The 20,448-nt window shown below is 34.4% G+C and overlaps 1 long non-coding RNA gene across 1 annotated transcript in view; it reads right to left on the bottom strand.

Annotated features, from left to right (window-relative positions):
• Window positions 1-10,009: 10,009 nt before the first annotated feature.
• Window positions 10,010-20,448, bottom strand: part of LOC111095663 — a 49,247-nt gene continuing 38,808 nt past the window's right edge. The window contains exon 4 of the long non-coding RNA XR_005358664.1: window positions 10,010-11,098. This is a non-coding gene — a long non-coding RNA (uncharacterized LOC111095663). The remainder of the gene's footprint in view (window positions 11,099-20,448) is intronic.

The raw sequence follows: 20,448 nt of genomic DNA on the forward strand, positions 1-20,448 counted from the left end.
TTTATACAGTGAAATGTTTAGTCTATAGACAGCATCTTTGGTATCTATCTCTCTATCTCCCTATAAAGCATATTTTGGAATCAAATTGCCTAGGGGTAAAGGTGGGGACTTCCTCTTTCATTTTTTCCTTTCTCTTTCTTTTTCTTTCTCTCTTTCTTTCTTTCTTTCTTTCTTTCTTTCTTTCTTTCTTTCTTTCTTTCTCTCTCTCTCTCTTTCTTTCTTTCTTTCTTTCTCTTTCTTTCTTTCTTTCTTTCTTTCTTTCTTTCTTTCTTTCTTCTTTCTTTTCTTTTTCTTCTTTCTTTCTTTTCTTTTCTTTCTTTCTTTCTTTCTTTCTTTCTTTCTTTCTTTCTTTCTTTCTTTCTTTCTTTCTTTCTTTCTTTCTTTCTTTCTCAGGACCATGGGCCAGTTATGTAACTTTCTTTCTCTCATTTACCTCCTCTGAGAAAAGAAGGTAATTTCTTTCTTTTTTTTTAAAGATTTTATTTATTTATTCATAAGAGACACAGAGACAGAGAGAGGCAGAGACACAGGCGGAGGGAGAAGCAGGATCCATGCAGGGAGCCCGATGTGGGACTCGGTCCCAGGACCCCAGGATCATGCCCTGGGCCAAAGACAGATGCTCAAACGCTGAGCCACCCAGTCATCTCAAGAAGGTAGTTTCTACCTCACAGTAGAGAATAAATAAGATAGTGTATGTATATGTAAACAAACAATACTTGGAGCATATCAATCCTTTAACCAGAAGCTCATATATTTATACGAATTTTAAAATATAATGATAGAATATAGATGTTCCATATTCTCTTCAATAACAGACACATTTATATAGCATAGTATAATATGTATCTATATAATTAATAATATATTACATACATTTTTCTAATATATCCTAAATTTGTATATCACTTATGTTAAGATTTGTTTATGTGATACCAGCACTCAGAGTGTGAATTAGAAATCGACTATTTTTTTTTTTTTTGATTTTTAGGTGATTCTTTTTTTTTTTTTTTTTTTTTTTTTGAGAAAGTATATAGTACCCTCATTTTTACTGGTTTTCCAATATTTCATTTTTTATGGTAAAAAATATCTATTTACTTTTAAATCTAAATGAAAGCCATTCTTCAAATTTGTTGTAGGTAAGGTACCAAACAATGAGAGCTTAACATCAATCTTACTAAATTCTTTTGCCTACCATAATCTGTTTGACACTATTAACACGAACAGTATCCAGGATCATTTGGTATGCATTTCAGATGAAAATTCTATTAGTTTCTTTTCGAAATTGAAAATAGTTAATCACAAACTATTAATGTACTTTAATTTGATTTGCTATTGGAGAAGGTAATTGCTCTATTTTATAATCAGTTAGTGAAATAGTTACAAACAGCAAAATTGAACAAAGAAGGATGTTTTCTCTAATTTCATGAGCTTATAACTGAGAAAATAGATAATTGAATGACATTTTTAATTTGAGTACTCACAGCACCAAATTATTAAAGTATCAGCCTTAGTAATCAGAGTAAGTATAAAGGGCTTACTTCTGCTTTTCACAAAACTTGGACATTTATTTAAAAATATCAAACCTGGATAGAATGAGGTCAAATACCAATATGTATATATCTCAATAGATATCGCTGCAATATTAGAACGACTTAGTAAGAATCACTGGAAAATTTAGAATTGGAAATAATGGGAAAAGATTATCCTTGTTTGTAAAAGTACTGATGTGCATGTCAACTGAAAAAAAAAAAACAAACTTAATGTCATTACCTTTGTTTTAAATCAAAGAAATAGGGGATCCCTGGGTGGCTCAGCAGTTTAGTGCCTGCCTTTGGCCCAGGGTGTGATCGTGGAGTCCCAGTATTGAGTCCACGATCAGGCTCCCTGCATGGAGCCTGCTTCTCCCTCTGACTGTGTCTCTGCCTCTCTCTCTCTGTGTTTCTCATTAGTAAATAAATAAAATCTTAAAAAAATAAATAAATTGAAGAAATATTTGCTTCAATATCTTCTTACCTTAGATGCATTGGTTATTACTGATTTTTTTTACTTCATTAAAAATATTTACCATATTTGGTGAGTTATAATACTAGAAGTGTTATGGTTTATCACACGGTATAAAAGGGACTGGAAATAACTGAAATAATGGTAAGACTTTTAATGGGAACCTGGATGTAATTGTTTGGTGAAAATGAGCAAATATAAGCAGTTTAATTGGCTTTAGTGAAGAGTGTTTCAAGGAAGGTGAATAAAACAAGGTGACAGATTTATGGGTTATATAAAGAAGAGAAAATGAGGGTAGAAAGATAATTTCAGGCAGGTAATGAATATCAGATTAAGGAATATAGCTTTTATTAAGTGGACATGGGGAGAAAGTAAAGTCTTTTGAGAAGAGTAGTGATCAGGTTATTGCAGTGTTTCCAGTAAGGGTGAGAAATGATGATTATTGAGGTCTAGAATGTAAGCTAGGAAAGCATCCCTTCCCTCTCTACATCACAAAGCAATGTAGAATGAATGAAAACCGATGTCTAGATTCCTAGAACTATCCCAGTGAACGAAAGGGCTGCTTTAGGAAATGGGGCAGGAAAGAGAGGGAATGCTGTTTTGGGCTTTCAATATTCGCACAGAGAAAATAAGAATGAAATGATACAGAAGTGAAGAATGATCCACAGCCACTAATTCTTCTTCCAATATGTGTTTGGAGGCCGGTGAGGATGGGAGATTATAGGGCACACACACACACACAAAAAACTAGGAGTAAACCCCCTGGAAGCACAGAATGCGAAGATGGTAAAAGTAAATCTGGCATTGAGACAGAATTAGTCCCAGGACACGCATAGTGTGTCCTAAGCTGCAATAAACCAACACATAATTTTTTTTTTCAGTGACAAGGTTGAAAAGGACAATAAGTAAAAAAAAAAATGCTATTTTGTTTGTAATTAGAAACTCACTTTTGATTGAGTAGAAATGAAGAACTAGTTGAAGTTTCTAAAATGAATTTCTAGAATTTTTATTTTATTTTTTTATTTTTTTATTTTTATTTTTTGAATTTCTAGAATTATACGTATTCCTTAACATACTTTAACAATTTCATCAAATGCTGGAATAAGAAAAGAGAAAGTCAGAGATGTCTTATGCTTTAGACTGACTTCCTAACCATTTATTGAATCAACTATAAGACGATTGACTTGTTGATGGGAAGAACACCAGGTTTGTCGCACTCATGGTTTATGAGTTAGATTGAAGGAAATATACTAACTAGGTGACCTTGTAAAAATGTTAATGGTATTTACCATTAGAGAGATACTGGGAGCTCCTCTCTGGAACATGCTTCGAGCAGGATATATCTAGTCTCTGTGTGGCTCAATGGAAAACCCAGAAATCATGGGTTTAGGAGTCATGGCTGACAGGCGATTAGGACATAGTAATAGAAACATATTTCCATTTAATGAGCATTATACAGAGAAGGAGTTTTGAAATCAAAACAGTTTTTTTTGTGTGTGTGGCCCATTACTCAAAACCTCTTCTATTAAGAGGTAATGACAACCTGTTTCAATAAAAGATAAAGAGACCTGCTGGGGGTGCCTGTGTGGTGTGGTGTAGTGGGCTAAGCATCCACGCAGGGTTGTGAGATCAAGGGCTGCAATGGGGGTCCACCCTCAGCAGGGAGTCTATTTGAGATTCTCTCTCTCCCTCTCCCTCGGCCCCTCCGCTCCTCTCTCTCTCTCAAATAATAAATAAATAAATCTTTAAAAAAAGAGAGACAGAGACATTCTTAGAAGTTGCTTCAGACACTTTTGGTTCCTCCAGAAAAAGAAATTTCTTCTGTTTCTTCCTTTTCTCTTTGATTTGTATCCTTAGTAAAGGTTGGTGTGAACACAGCCACGGGCCTGATTCGACGGTTAACCTTTGTTTTAACGCAGGGAATTATCTGGGAGTCTTCCACAAATTAGTATTCATTTTATTCATTGAGAATGAAGGCAATGTGTAGTATTATTTTAATTACTATTGTCCAAAGTGCACATATGGGGAAAAAGAGAGTATCCTTTTTCTCTCCTTTTGTCCATCTTTTGAAGAATTATACTTTCATGGGGATTTCTTCTTTACCTGTTCACGTAATATTTATATTTGACTCAATTATTTTGGAATTGCTTTGCACATCTCTTAATTCAATAAACCTGACCCAAGATCAACTGAGTTTCACTGATTATCTAATACATCCTTAGCATTTTACACACAGAAATAAACCTCAGAACACTGTGAAAAGAATGGCTGATTGATTTTACCCATGAGACTAATGAGATATAGGAAAGTTAAGAAAAATATAATTTAGTTAGCCTCAGCAAATCTGAAACCGTTTTTGCCCTAGGGTTATATCTTCCTTCATATTTTGCAGTTAGTAGAAAATCGTGCATATTAAGTCACAAAATCCCCCATGTTTTCGCCTATGGTCTCCTTTTCATTCTACTTCACCTCCTGCCATTTTTGGCTTGGTTTAATTTTCATCTCTTCTTCTTCTCAGTCCTGTCAGACTGGTCTTTTTTTTTTTTTTTTTATCCTACTTGTGCCACCTACTCAGATCTTCATAAATATTTTGGTTTCATTAAATAGTCACCTGATATGTCTCTAAATGCAAAAATGTAACTTCTAGGGAACTATACATTTGCTATCTAGAGATCTGAGGTTATGTGAGCAGCAACTAGTTTTCCCTAATTTGGTCCTTTCATATATCAAGGCAGTCTAATTACATCACTGCAATAAATATCCCACGTACCTTAAATCTCAAAGATTTGGTGGTTAGGCAATAGGCTTTTTCCCTGTGTCCTTATTCCAGAATCCAAGTGCCGTTACTTCTTTTATTTTTTTAAAATAATGGTTTTCCACTATTTCATGCATTTTGTGATTCACCACCATAACACACAGTTGTGTATTAAGCGTTTATAAACTATAAACTCATTGCTAGGTGCTTTGCTATCTTTTTAGAGTTAAAAAGTGTATTCATTTGTGTGATATGTTGCTCCAATATGTTCAAATGACTATCGCACCTCACTTTATAATTCTTTTGGCTTTAAAATTTATTTTTTTCAAAGATTTATATATTTATTTGGGAGAGAGAGAAAAAAAGAAAGAGAGTAGTGGGGAAAAGGCAGAGGGAGATGGAGAGAAGCAGACTCCCCGCTAAGCACAGAGCTGGACCCGTGGCTCCTTCTCAAGGTCATGAGATCACGACCTGAGCCAAAAATAAGAATTGGGCCCTTAACCAACTATGCCAGCCAGGCACCCCAGTTTTAAAAATTCTTAACAAGAAAAGCAAAGAAGAATTACGTGCTAATGGGGATTTACTCGTTATACACATATCTTAGACATCTTCATATGTCTTCATATGTTTATTCATAAATTATATGTACACATGTCAAATATACCTTCATGTTTATGTGTACATTATGCATACGTATAAGACATATAAAAGCATAGTCATAGTATGTGTGTATATATGCACTTATACATGCGATGTAATAATAGGAACTTGAGAACTTGATCTTTTAAAAAGTAACCTAAAATGTATGGTACTGTTGAAATACCAATTTTTAGCTATTAGATGATTTACTTTCATTTGCCCACTAACTATCCTAGATATCTCACTTTGAAACAAGAAATTTCAGCAAATAAACTCCTGGGGAGTTTTACTACTCCTTGATCTTCTAAGCAGAGATGAGCAAAACTCAGATCAGCAATATCAATGCCCATAAGCTGTATTTTAAAAGTGCTTAAAAATGAAGCCTATGTATAAATCTACTTTTTGGGTTAATATGTGATGCTCCATGTTAATATTATGGGCTGATTATGTTCTTTAAAATGTAATATGTTGAGATCCTAACCCCCTTGTACCTCAGAATGGAGATAGAGTCCATAAAGAGGTAATAATGTTAAAATAAGATCATTAGTGTGAGCTCTAAAACGGTATGACTGATGTCCTTAAAAGAAGGGGAAATTGGGGCACCTGGGTGGCTCAGTGGTTGAGCATCTGCCTTTGGCTCAGGTCGTGATCCCAGGGTCCTGGAACTGAGTCCCACATTGGGCTCCTGCAGGGAGCCTGCTTCTCCCTCTGTCTGTGTCTCTGCCTCTCTGTCTCTGTGTCTCTCATGAATAAATAAAAAGGAGTATAGTGTTCTACATATCTGAAAAAATATTTTATATATTACAAACAATAATAGTATGAAAAATAATCTGTATGTTTGTACAAATACAAATCTGAGTACTAGTTTATAACTAAATACATACTTTATCAAATAAATGATAATATTTTAAAATTTGGCTTCAATTTGTGAATAATGTGAAAAGGAAAATAGCTAATGATTTGAAATACATTAGTACTAATTGCTCTGCAGCTCAAATATCTGGAATCAAAAGGAGATCTAATTCGGTAAGTTAGAATACTTGCATGTAGCTTCATGTAATTTAATTAACTTTGGAAAACAGGGCATTCTGTCAGAGAATATAATCACTTAGTAAAATGAACAATGGTATAAGCATGAAAAACTCCAGTTAAATTTCTATCCAATTAACTCAATTCAATAGTTTTAATAATTTGGTTCTTATTGATAGGTGTATGTGTATGGTTTATGGTGGCATATGTATAAATGTGCATTTGTATATTTACATTAATACACAAACATATTGGTGCTACCTACTAATTAAGGAAAGAATGAATAGATCTAGGTTTGACACAAGTCTACAACATATTAATGAAAGAGTAATATTTGTTCAGGAAATATAAATGCCTTTGGGAAGGCATGTATCATTTATCTACCAATAATATTGCATTATTGTGGAAGCTGCTTCATCTCTCCAAAGTTATTAATAATATATGCATTTTAATAACTTCTCTGGGGATGAAGTTAAAAGTTAGTAAACAAAATTAAGACTTTTAACGTTTTCCCAAATTGATAAAAAAATAACTTTAAGTATGGCTAAAATCACATCAAATAAATGTAAAAAAAATGGCACCATCAGAAAAATGCAAATGTGCATTGCCAATTGTTCCCTCCAAAATAAATGCAGCTAATATATTTAATAGGCCTTTAGCATGAGTAAAGAGAACAGTTCAAATCCCATTTGAAAATTCAAATGAAATAGTATGCTTACCTCCATTTCATTACCAGTTAGGCAAACTGTCTTTAAAATACACTGTAAATAAAAACACTGCCTTAAAAAAAAAAAAAAACACTGCCTTATTTGCCATTTTTGGACCTTGTGTGCATGTAAAAATAGAAATATCCAACTAGTCTTTGAAGCCAGACAAGAATGGATAACATCCTGAAGTAGTGAGTGTATCAGGAGATTCTCAAAAAGCAACTATAAGCTATTCTATCTTAAGCTATTCTATCCCACACCTGATCTGGGATATTGTAAAGGAGACATACATATGTACGTATACAATTGAGAGATCAGAAATTAATTATATTTATAGATCTCATTCCCTTAAAAACAGTTGGATCGGATTGTCTCCTTTTCCCTTTAGCAGGAATATAGTTTAACCAGAGAGAATGGGTCAAATAAAATATTTTCGGTTTGGGGGTAGGGTGGGGATTTCTTTCTTTTTGAGTGAAGTAAGCGCTGGAGTACACATTCATGACTTTTGGGTAAGAGATCAAAATTACAAATGGTCTTACTCTATCAGTAAGAGGATGCTTTCTATGTATGCTTCCTTTCCTGTTTCAGGTGAAACTGTGAAAGGGAGGGAGGAAAATGATTGTTGAAACATGCAGGAAGATATTTTGGAACTGAACATTGAAAAACGAGATGTGCTGTTCTTTGAATTGAAGTATCTGTAACTAGTGCACGAAAAAGTCTTAGAAGAATATTTTGGCAAGCTCTCGTGAATCTCCAAAGCAAATTGTAGGCCTTGGGGATGAATTTTGATTATGTACTGGATTTCAAACTAAGTTGGAGAAATTTTAATCAAAGCTTTTGCTTAAAATTGAGTTTGGAGTAAGTGGACAGCACTAAGGAATGATTATGAAAATTTCAGAATTGTTGCTAGGAGGGTATACTGCGCAATTTCAAGATGTCTCCTCTGTAAGAATGACCTCCATTTTAGCAGTTCCTATGCTTCTCCATATCAATGATATTTTAATTTTATTAGAAAAAGGAATTTAAAAAAAAAAGAAAAAGGAATTTATAGATATCTTTATCTGTTATGTCAGGCGCTCAGAAATAAGCATGTGAGGCCAAGATATTTACTGTCATCTATTGGGCATTGTTGAAGAAACAGTACAATGGAGAAGAAATATTATGATTAATGTTGAATTTTGAGTTACCAAACCAAACATTAAAAAATGTTTCCCATATTTCCCAAAGGAGTTTGCTATTTTGTAGTTTACAAAAATACATATAGTATTGGAACATTAGAGACTGTCAGGATAGAAGCAGTAGAGTCTTATTAAACCAGTAAGCCTGAACATAGAAATGTGTGCAGTGAAATTTGGCACAGTTTTTAAATTTGGATAGTGAAATTAGCTTATAGCTTTCTGGCAGCCAAAGCACAAAGAGAATTGGGCTCAGCTACAAGTTTCAAAACTTGTAACTAGAATGTTGGTTTTAGGAACAAGTTTCAAAATTCATAACTTGTTCATAAAATTAATATACCAGTACACTGAGGAATCATAAGTAGGAAAATGGTGCAATTCTGGCTTCTGGCTTACGTTAGGTGGAGATGCCAACAGAAGGAAAAAACAACACCATTGCCCAGAGATAAACAAGGCAGTATTGAATTCACAAGGTTTCTCTAGAAACCTATAAATAACTGAAATTACTTTCCCTTATAACTGAGTCAGTTTGCTCCAGGGAAAACTGCTCTTCTTGATAGTTTTCAGCAAACCAGCTTGCCAAGGGAGGGAAAAATAAAACAAATTCTTACACATTTCTCTTTCCATAAACTCCCTCCATTAAAAAAAATGAGTACAACTTCATTTTGGTGACAGCCTACGTGACTAATTTCTCTTAACCATGAATAATTTCAGTTTTACATGTGAGTGTAATAAATATCAGTTTTTCAACACTTCTCAGAAAAGGAAAAAATTGTATGTTTTATTGACAGCTGAGAAAGTTAATTTTGGTTACTTCTTTAATAAAGACAATCCTTAGTGATTTTATATGACATATTCAATAGTGTTCTTATAATAAGCAGAATAACATTTTCTGTGTACAGTTATAATATTCCTCAATCAGCTCAATGACATAACTACAGAATATATTTCCAGAAAGCAGTTTTATGTAGGAACAGCTACTTGTGCTGTTGTGCGATGATCAGCATGATTTCACAGCAAGATTTGGACTATCTCTATCTATAGCTGTAAAGGTTGAGTTTGAGCTAGATTCACTTGGACAGTTTTTAAAGTGCAGATTCTTTTTTCACACCTTCTAATTACAATTCTACTTCTTAGACTTACTTATTAACCAAGATTTTTAAATAACTAACAACATAAGTCTGATGCCTATGGTGTCAGGACAATAAATTGGAAAACACTGATTAGGGTTAAAAAAAAAAAAGTTGGAGGAAGTGGGATTTTTAATTCTGTAAGAAAATATTTTAAAATGATTTTCCCTCCTAACTGAAGAGTTTATTAAAATACAAATAGTAGCAAATAGATTATACTCTCAGTCTTGGAGTTGATATAATCTGTGCTCAAGTTAAAACATATCTATTTGTTAAAAAGTCAAAACAGGAGATAAACTTGATATCCTTAACATAATTAAAAATAAACCTACTCAAATCCATTAAGAGCAAAGCAACATGACACAAAATTCACTTTGTCAAGGTGACAGGATGTAAGTTTGAAAGTTTAAATACAAAAAAAAAGTAAATAGAATGGTTAATAAAGAGATTTTATTTCTACTGCAAACAAATGGAGAATGCAATAAAAGCATAATTATATTTATAATTGAATTTCAACAAAAACATGAAATGCTTAGTGATACATTTAATAAAATACATGTAAAACTTGTCCATTTAAAATTATAAAGCTGGTTTATATAACTTAAGATTTAATAGATGAAGACACATACCATGATCATGGATTAGGAGGATCAATATTGTTTAGACATCAAGGTCTCCCAAATTGACCTTTATAGTTCAATTAATACTAGTCAAAATTTGTCTAGTAGGGGACTATCTTTGTCCAAAGAGAAATTTAACCTTTAGCCTCAGCTCCTGTGAAGTAATGTCCAAGCCTTTGTATTGCCTACCTTATAGGAGTATCTTTGTTTAGTTGGAGGCCTATGGCTTCTCTGCATAATCTCTGCTAACAATGTGATTTATAGTGGAGAACGTTGAGCCACATCATATCAGTTTGACCCCTAAAGGGTCTGGAAACCAAGGTCAACTATGTGCATGAGCAACCATTTCTATGTGATCCAGCCCTAGTAAAAACTCTTGACACTAAGGCTAAGGTAAGCTTCCAAGATTGGCATAGTCTACTTATATTGCCTCATATTATTGCTTGGAAAAATAGTTTCTTCTGTGCAAGAGTTCACTAGGAGAGAACAACCGGAAGCTCTATACCTTGGTATCTCCAGGGCTTTGCCCTATGTGCCTCTTCCCTCTGCTGATTTTCATCTGTATCTTTTTGTTGTAATAGACTACTACTATGAGTAGAACCTGAAAATAATCATGTAGACCATGAGATCTGTCCTTGGCATCAGAAGTGAGACCTTGGGGACTATATCAGCTATAATAGTGTTTCCCCAACATTCACCACTCACCCAGAACCTTTGAGTGTGAACTTATTTGCAAATAGGTCATTATAGATATAATGAAGTTAAGATGAAGTCTTACTGAATTACAGCAGGCCCTAAAATCCTATATGAATGGCAATCTTATAAGAAAAGGAAAAAATTGGCACAGAGACATCAATTCACAGGAAGAATAACACATAAAAATGGAAGTAATGATTGGAATGATGCATCTACAAGCCAGAAAAATCCCAGGGATTGTCAGTGACCATAAGAAGATAGAATGAGGCAAATAATTCTTCTGTAGAGTCTTCAGAAGGGTTAGGACTGTGTTGACTCCTTCATTTTGAGTTTGTAGACTCCAGAACTGTGAAAGAAAAAAAATTCTGTTATTTTATTTTATTATTTTATCATTTATTATTAATTTTTAAAGATTTTATTTATTTATTTATGAGAGATACAGAGAAAGAGGCAGAGACACAGGCAGAGGGAGAAGCAAGCTCCATGCAGGAAGCCCAACGTGGGACTCGATCCCGGGACTCCAGGATCATGCCCTGGGCTGAAGCAGGTGCTAAACCGCTGAACTACCCCAGGATCCCCAATTTCTCTTATTTTAGACTATGCAGTTTGTGCTTACTACAACAGCCCTAGGAAACTAATATAAAGACTCCCAATTTAACAGAATTTCATCAAGAATTTTGTAGAAACTATTTTATTCTAAAATATTTATGGAAGCACAAGTGACCCTCCAAAAAAAAGCAATTTTACAAAAGAAGGAAAGAAAGAAAGCCAGCTAAAGGGGTCACACTAATTGATTTCAAGACATTCTATAAAGCTACTTTAATCGAGACATGGGATGCCTTGGTAGCACAGTGGTTGAGCATTTGCCTTCAGCTCACGTCTTGATCCCGGGATGTTGGGATCGAGTCCCACATCGGGCTCCCTGGAGCTGGCTTGTCCCTCTGCCTGCATCTCTGCCTCTCTCTCTGTGTCTCTCATAAATAAATAAATAAAATCTGAAAAAAAAATGATATTGGCATAAAGATTTACATTCACATCATTGGAAGAGGATATAATCCAGAAAAAAACTTACATGTATATATAATCAGTTGACTTATTTTTATTTTTATTTTGTTCGATTGACTTTTTAAAGTATTATTCCAAGGCAATTAATGAAGAGAAAGGTGATTTTTTTTTTTTTTTTTTTTTTTTTTTTTGAGAAAGGTGATTTTTTAACTAACTGTTCTGGAAAAACAGGAAAGCAATCTGGGGAAAAAAAAAACAACCTTTGCTTGTCTTACATCAATATAAAAATTTACATGACATGTAGATCTAAATGTAAAATGTTAAACTATAAGACTTATGGTGGGGAAAATACATAGGAGAAAATCTGTGTCCTTGGAGTAAAAACAAATTTCTTTGGATGCACAAAGCACACACACACACACACACACACACACACACACACAAAAGGAAAAACTGATCCTGTAAAACTTGAGCACATCTACTATTTGAAAGACTTAAGACAAAAATAAGTCAGAAGTGGAAGAAAACATCCTCAATTTTTATATTTGGCAATGAAGTTTTATCCAGGATAGATAAATAATGCTTACATTTCAGTAATTAGAGCACAACAATTAAACAAATACAAATGGGTCAAATTTAACATGAAATTTCACAAAAGAATATATTTTTTCATATGCATAGCCTATAAGCACATATAAAAGTACTAAGCATCCTTTGTACTCAGAGAAATGCACTGAATTTCAACAACACTGTGATGAGATACACTACGCACCCGTTAGCATGTCGGAAATTAAAGAGGGATAAGGTGGCCGGAATGTGGAGTCACCACAGTACATGTACATTGCAGGTAGGAATGTAAAGTAATACATCAGCTATGGAAACTATTTTCAAGTTTTTGTATATTGTTTTAATAATTTATTTTTTATTCATGAGAGACACACAGAGAGAGACAGAGACACAGGCAGAGAGAGAAGCAGGATCCCTGTGGGGAGCCCAATGTGGGACTCGATCCTGGGACCCTAGGGTCAGGCCCTGAGCCAAAGGCAGACCCTCAACCTCTGAGTCACCCGTGCGTCCCATCAAGATTTTTTCTAACTGTACAAATACACTTAACCATACTACCTGTCATTTTAGCCTTAATCTCATACACAAGTCTGCACGTGAATGTCCACAGCAACTTCCTTTAGAATAGTCTCAAAGTGGAAAGAAACCAAATGCCTGCCAGCAGGTGAATGGGTACCAAACATACAATGGAATGCTACCCAGTAATAAAAAGGAATGGCCTACTGCATCCATGCCACAAAAGGGGGGAATTTTAAAAGAACGCTGCTAAAAAAATACATAAAAAACAAAAAAGACCGAAAAATAAAATAATGCTGCTGAGTCAAAGAAGCTAAGATGCGATCCTATGTTTATAAAATGTTATAAAATGTAAATACACCTATAGTGAAGAAAGCACTTACATTCCTCCAACTAATGAAATAAATCATTATCTTTGTGTAGTCTAATTTTTAGTTTTATGTATCATAAGATCATTTTAAACACATCACTAATATACATACTAAATAACTGAGTAAGATGAATATCTCTGCATATATTCATGGGTATCAAATTTGTTCTTTACTCATTTGCAATCTTTCCAAGTTGGGAATTAAAAAAAAAAAAAAAGAAAGAAAGAAAGAAACAACTTTCATCTGTAAAAGCAATTCAATAGAGTCACTAAAATGTTCAATAATTGACTAAAATTACTACTTTAAAGCTACTTTATAGGTTTTCTCAAGATAGACACTAAGAGCGAAGCACTTCTTTTTTTTCTTATAGAATCATAAAACTCTTATCATCACTTTATCAATTTATAATGATTTTCTGACAGTAAAAGGCAGAGAGGGAATAGCACTACCACCCTAATAACAGTATTCAGGGCCACTGAGAAATTTTAATACTTACAAACCAAATTATGGGATTAGGGAGGTCAGAGGGAGCAAATTGTTTTATACTCTATACGTCTCATTTTGAGAATCTCATGAACTAAAAAATCACTTCAAAGCATTTATAAAATGTGAAATTTGTCAGACACTGCAATGGAATTTTATTTTTAATTTATCAAGTCAAGTAATTTTTTTCTCTTTTTTTATGTACCTCTTTAGTAGATTATTATAAAAAATCTAAACTATATATCACCAAAATTTTCTCATTTACTTTATGATTGATTTTCCTTAGACTTTGCTTTCTCTAGACATTAAATTAAGCATGTTTTGAAATAATGAAAAATGAAATGCGTGGGTGGCTCAGTGGTTGAGCATCTGCCTTGGGCTCAGTGCATGTTCCCAGGGTCCTGGGATTGAGTCTCACATCAAGCTCCCTACATGGAGCCTGCTTCTGCCTGTGTCTATGTCTCTCTTTGCATCTCTTATGAATAAATAAATAAAATCTTTAAAAAATACAATAAAATAATGAAAAATATATTTTGCTATTAACATATTCAATACACATGAATACTAAATCCAGTAAATAAAAACATTGAAGTACTCAGTGTAGTTAAATTATGTGTCAACTCATTAATTGTTTATAAATAATTTATTTAGTAAATTTAGACAATCTAGGGTATGTTTCATTAACTCTTCCAAAAAGGATAATTTCAGTAAGTCTTCAATGTTTATTATATTAGGGTCAGAGTCCTTGGGCAAACATTTGATTTCTTTTATGAAAGTTTTTATTATTTCCTCATTTATATGTATAAACATTGTTTTCTTGCTTGCATATAGCAGAAACATTTCCTAACTTTTTCTCTTTACTCTCATTTTGAAATGATATATTGTAAAGTCATTATAAAATGTTATCTGTTTATATATCTGTGTTCCTGATTATATAAACTATAAATGCTTACACAAAATAATATTGAATATAGAGAAAAATTAGAAAATAGAAACCTATCATGATGTCAATAGCCAATTACACTTTGTGTATAAGTGCATAGGAATGATAGTCGATTTTCTGATAGCAAAAAGGACAAGAGGTTTTTAGTTTTTAGTTTTCTACTTGCTGGTATAACAAATTACCAAAATCATACTGACTTAAACTACAAAAAATTGCTATCTTACAGTTCTGGTGGTGAGAAATCCAAATAATTCCAAATGCTCTCATTGGACAAAAATTAAGGTGTTGGCATGGCTGCATTTCATCTGAAGGCTCTAGAGGACAGTTCATTTCTTGCCTTTCCCGGATACTGGAGGCCACCAATGTTTCTTGGTTTGTGGGCCATTTGCATCTTCAAATCCAGCAATCTCATGTCCCTGACCCTTGCTACCACTAGCACATCTCCTCTCTACCTCTCTTCTCTCTCTCTCTTATGTTTTTAAGGGCTCTTGTTACACTGAGCCCATTCAGATAATCCAGGATGATTGCCCCATATGATGTGTTTTTAACTGAATCATTTCTGCAAAAAAAGTTGTGGATATATGGTAATATATTCATGGGTTCCAGAGGTTAGGATGTGTACATTATTGGAGACCATTGTTCTGCCAACCTATACAAAATAAAAATAGTCATTGGAATTAATATAATGATTAAGGGACTTTAAATGAAGCTTCTTGTCAAATTTTCTTTTTTATTTCATTTAAAAAAATTAATCATAGTTTTTTTCTACTGTTAGTAGTCAAATATCCTGACAGATTTGAGTATTTCTTAGGATAAGCATAAAACCCTTTCTCTCTCCCCAAATGTTCTATAAAAATTTGCCATTCACACCAATATTGTGTCGGTGGTACCTGGAGAATAAAATTAAGGAGTGTTTTTTACATGGTCATTTATGAGAATAAATTTGTAAAAATATCATTAAAGAGAGTAGTGGTGGACATATATGATTAAAATGGAAGGAAGGAAGGAAAGGAGGGAGAAAGATCAAGAACAAGTCATTAGATCAATCATTCCTAAAAATATTTGGTAAGGAACAACATTTCCTTTAGAAGTATTTAGGTTATAAAAATTAAGTATTTGTGTCATGGATTATAGTTTCTCTCTCCCTCTCTCATCCATCTATCTATATCTATCTATCATCTATCTCTTTATCTGACATCTTTCTAACATCAGTCTCTCCTGTAATACTTACATTTATACATATACTAGAGCCATATCTTCCCACTCAGAAGTCATACTATTAAAGATAAACAAGTTTTTTTTTTTTCCCCCAGTAAGTCTCTCAAGTAAGTGCATACACAAACACACAAGTGCATAAAATCCCTTTGGTCTGCAACACAGTAATATAAAGTTGCTCTTTGAGAAAAGATAATGTGAAAATAGAAATATGAACATCTTTTAAGGAAAGAATTCAAATTTAATTAAATAACAACTATAAAGCTAGTCACCTGAACATAAATGTATTTTATTTATACACACACACTGTGCTGTCAGGGAAACAGAATATATGGCTAGGGAAATAAAAGCCTTGCTTAGCTCTCACACTGACATAAAGATCTCTTGTAATAATAATTGGACCATGTTTTCTTCTTCCAAGTAACAAGTGAAAGTTTTTCCTCTTCTTTTTTCTTTCCATAAGGTGAAAAGAGATAAATACTCTTGCCGTGAAACCGTTTTTAATATAGACAATTTTACCAATTAAAATGATCAACTTTATTGGCCTAGATATCAAAATTCATGGAATATGACTTGGATAACTGAGAAAAAAAAAGAAATAGTAAAGCTGGTGGGAGTTAGTGATAATTATTAATTATCTCAAACATAATGAGCTTCCAAGGATTTTACTATTGGATTTGCCATTAGTTTCCTGCTTTGTTATAAAAGCTATATAACATCACAATCTATGGTGTATTGTTACTTTTATTGTTTGCTATTAAGATACTTAGGTTGCTTACATTTAAAGAAAATTAGCATAGCTCTAGAGTTATCATCTATATACGTGAATCCGTGTCTCCCCGCGCCTCTGGTAGATCCCTAGTGGAGATGTAATTGAAAGTGCTCTGCTGAGGGAATTGCCTTCAGGAGAAATCTCTATAAGACTGAAGAATACAGTTACAGCAAATGGGTACAAGATGAGAAAAAATACAGTCTCAGATAAATCAGGCTTAGTCACAGGGGAATCTGGAACATAAATCACACTAACAAGTCGTCTTTAAAGTAATGTGGCTGGCCTTTTGTATTCTGATATTATTCAATGTTGAAAGCAGGATGCCCCTGCCCAAGGAAGGGGTGCTCCTGAGTAAGGAAGTTCTTCTCAGCCCACAGGCAATGGTCCTGATAAAGGAGATAACTGAGTCCTTTAGCAGCCAGCACATGACCACTGAGAAATGGTGCCCAGGGTCTCTGTCAACAGGCATTTACTATGGCTCACCTCTTGTCCTGCTAAGAGTCACTTTTTTCTAAATTCATTGCATTCAGGCACAGCTACTCTGGGATTCTGGATCATTACATGGGAACAAAGAGAGGATTAATAAAATGCATATAGCCCTCACTGCTGCAGTTGATCCTGGGGCCTTAAAGGAGAACCAACATTTCCCTTCTCTATCACCCATTTAAATTACCCTGACTCCTCACTAGTATTTCTGTTGGTCAAAGTGCAACCAACTTGGTTGGTGGAGATCCACGGAGGTCTGAGACCCTAGCAAGTGTGACTTTACCAAGTGTGGTTGTTCTACCTCCAGACCGAAACTATGTCTTGGATCACCTGAGTGACAAATGTACCTTTCCATGTACATACTACGTAACAGCGAAGCAGTCTCACCTTCCCATGATGATTAAGATCAATTGCACCTGCTGTTTGGTAATTCCCTTCTACGCCTCCTAAATTACTGGCATGAAGGTTCCAAAGGAAACAGATGGCAACTGTATGTTTAGAGAGATTCTTGGTCTCCTCTTAGAACATACAATGCAAATTCCTAAAGTGATGGTGAGCAGTGTTCTTGCTACCTCAACTCCTGGACCCTGGATCCACACATTCTACCTGTGAGGGATGATGTCCAGTAATGGCCATTAGCTTCAGAATTATACAGAATCATGGAGCACAGCTTCCTGTTCCATGTGGACATAATTAAGTGTGCGTGTGATGGGATTCATTCACCAGCGTTCTTAAAGTCTTTGTTAGTGCCAATCATCTCTGCTATTTCTCCAGGATGCCACCGCCACCTCCTTTTTAACCCACCAAAGTGGCCAAGGGCAGAGGTACTGTATTGTGCATGTTTCAAGGATTGCTATTTGGCTTTCTTAATGGCAGAACCAATGTAAGGGACCTAACTGCTAAACATGCCCATTCTGATTTTGTTCTAGGTCAGGAACAATAACCGCTGTCGCTTGCCAGTTCCAGTGAACCTATTCTGAGAAGGACCTGAACCAGGGCTCCATTGGCTATGTGCCCCTTCACTAAGTGGGGGTCATGGTGGTGCTTTGGGTCCAAGGACTTGAGCATAAACTCAGACCATGTAAACTGTAGTCCCGACAAGGTGTAAGTATTGCTCTTTCCCAAAGTATGTTTATTTTAATAAAGGGCTATGATATTGGGAGAGGAAAACTGGGAAAACATGCCTACACCAGCCATGGTATTGCAATGTCTTTCCTCATGGAGATCTAGCATCTTCCTTGGTAGATGAGTTCTATATCTGAGAACTATTATCTGGGAACTGCCTAAATATCTGAATTTCAAAAAGATATTTCAACATATTTTTGTGGCTCAGCATGCTTTGCAGTTATTCTGATCTTGCTGTACAATAATTATGCTCATTTTGATTCTGTTAAATGAGGTCATTTGGATTTTGCTATGCTAGGACTCCATCATTCTCATGGCTACCAAAGATCCAGTTCTGTAAGAGCATCTCCTACTGTAAACTTAATTCTATAAGAACTTTTTCTTAATTTAAACTTAATTCTTTTGTTGTGAGATGGTAATGATATCAACCAGTCACATATCTTGAAGTACCACATATGTTAATGAAGATTTCTAAATTTATATGTTTGGCAAGGACACTTTCTTCTTTCATGAAGTAGAAGTCTGCAATTCCAACTATCTACTCAATATTTCTCCTTGGATAGCCAGTAAACATTTCAAAAGGAAGCTATCACATACTGAAATCATGATGTTCTCTACCCTTCAAAAGTGATCCACCCGTTCTTGACCATCTCATTTAACGATAATTTCATCATTTTGATTTCTAAAACCAAAAACTTTAGAGTTATCTTTAATACTTCTCTTTTATCTCCGTAATATTATCTATTAAGATCTCTATGGAGAATACCAAAATATAATGGGAATCCAATAACTTACCTTCTCATCTTCCCTACTGCCATCATTATCCTTCATCTGGATTATTTAATACCCTCTCAGTTGGTCTTCCTTCCATATACAGTACCCTTCACTTCTCTCAAGCTTACCCTCAAATAACAGTTAGGGTGATCCTTACTTTCATTTTTTTAAGATTAAAAATTAATTTATCTATTTTAGAGAGAGAGAGAGAGAACACGTGCATGAGTTGGGAGAGGGGCAGAGGAAGAGAGTCTTCAAGCAGACCCCCTGCTGAGTGGGAAGCCTGATGGGGGCTTCATCCCACCACCCATGAGATCATAATCTGAGCCGAAACCGAGTCAGATGCTCAACTGACTGAGCTACCTAGGTGCCCGTGATCCTTAAAATAAAATCATCTATGTCACCCATCTGCTCAAACTAGTCATTATGTTATAATTAAAATAGCCACAGTTTACTATTTTTGTGTAGCAGTCCTGGTTACATCTGCTTTATCATTCTCCTTTATTTTTTTAAACAAAATTTATTAATAGTTGTGCTTAAATAAGCCAGAAGGGATTTGGTGCATCTCTACTCTGCATTTTTACCTTCTGCCTTTTTCTTGTCTAGTGTTTGAAAATGTTTGTTCATAGAACAGAATTCCCAGTTTTACACCTGATTAAATTTCAGACATTTAAGAATATCATGCCTGTCACTTACCAAACTTTTCTAGACACAGCGTAAGAAACAACTTTCCTACAAGAACAGCATTTAGTTAATTTGCTGATAAAATACACTGAGACAGGAGTGTTTATGAAAAGCTAACTTTACATTTTCATGAACTGGTGTGGAAGAAACGTTCCCTAGAACTTCAAAGGACACTTAGCATGTATGAATACATAAGGGTACCTGTAATCAGGTCGAGTAGAAAATTTTAGTTTATAAATATGTGGAAAAAGTGCACAGAATAAGTGATGGGGTGCCTGGGCGACTCAGTTAAGTGTCCAAATATTGATTTCACCCCAGGTCATGATCTCAGGGTCATGAGATTGAGCCCTGCATTTGGCTCACTCTGGGTGTGGAGCCTGCTTAAGATTCTCTCTCTCCCTCTCCCTTTGGCCCTCCACCCCCTAAAAAATATTAGTAGCTCTGCTGTAGAGAAAATTGGGAATGGCAAAGGATCATGCTAGAGTGGTTTTATTATTTCTTTTTATTAAGTAAGTATAAGTAAGTAAGTATAATACTTACTTTTTAAAAGTAAGTATTATTACTTTTTATTAAGTAAAATAAAACACACGTGCACACACACAAAATCCATTATCTCAGATTTTAATTAAATGATTCAACATCACAAAAGTGTTAAGTGAGTGTTGTTATGAAGGATGGAGGGAGATGAGGAATTTAAGGATTTTATGCTCATTTGGAAAATAAACCAAAGTTCAGTTTGTCCTAAGAATTGCTCACAC

Source organism: Canis lupus, chromosome 4 (genome assembly GCF_011100685.1).
Source record: "Canis lupus familiaris isolate Mischka breed German Shepherd chromosome 4, alternate assembly UU_Cfam_GSD_1.0, whole genome shotgun sequence".
In the NCBI taxonomy this organism is placed as follows: Eukaryota; Metazoa; Chordata; class Mammalia; order Carnivora; family Canidae; genus Canis; species Canis lupus.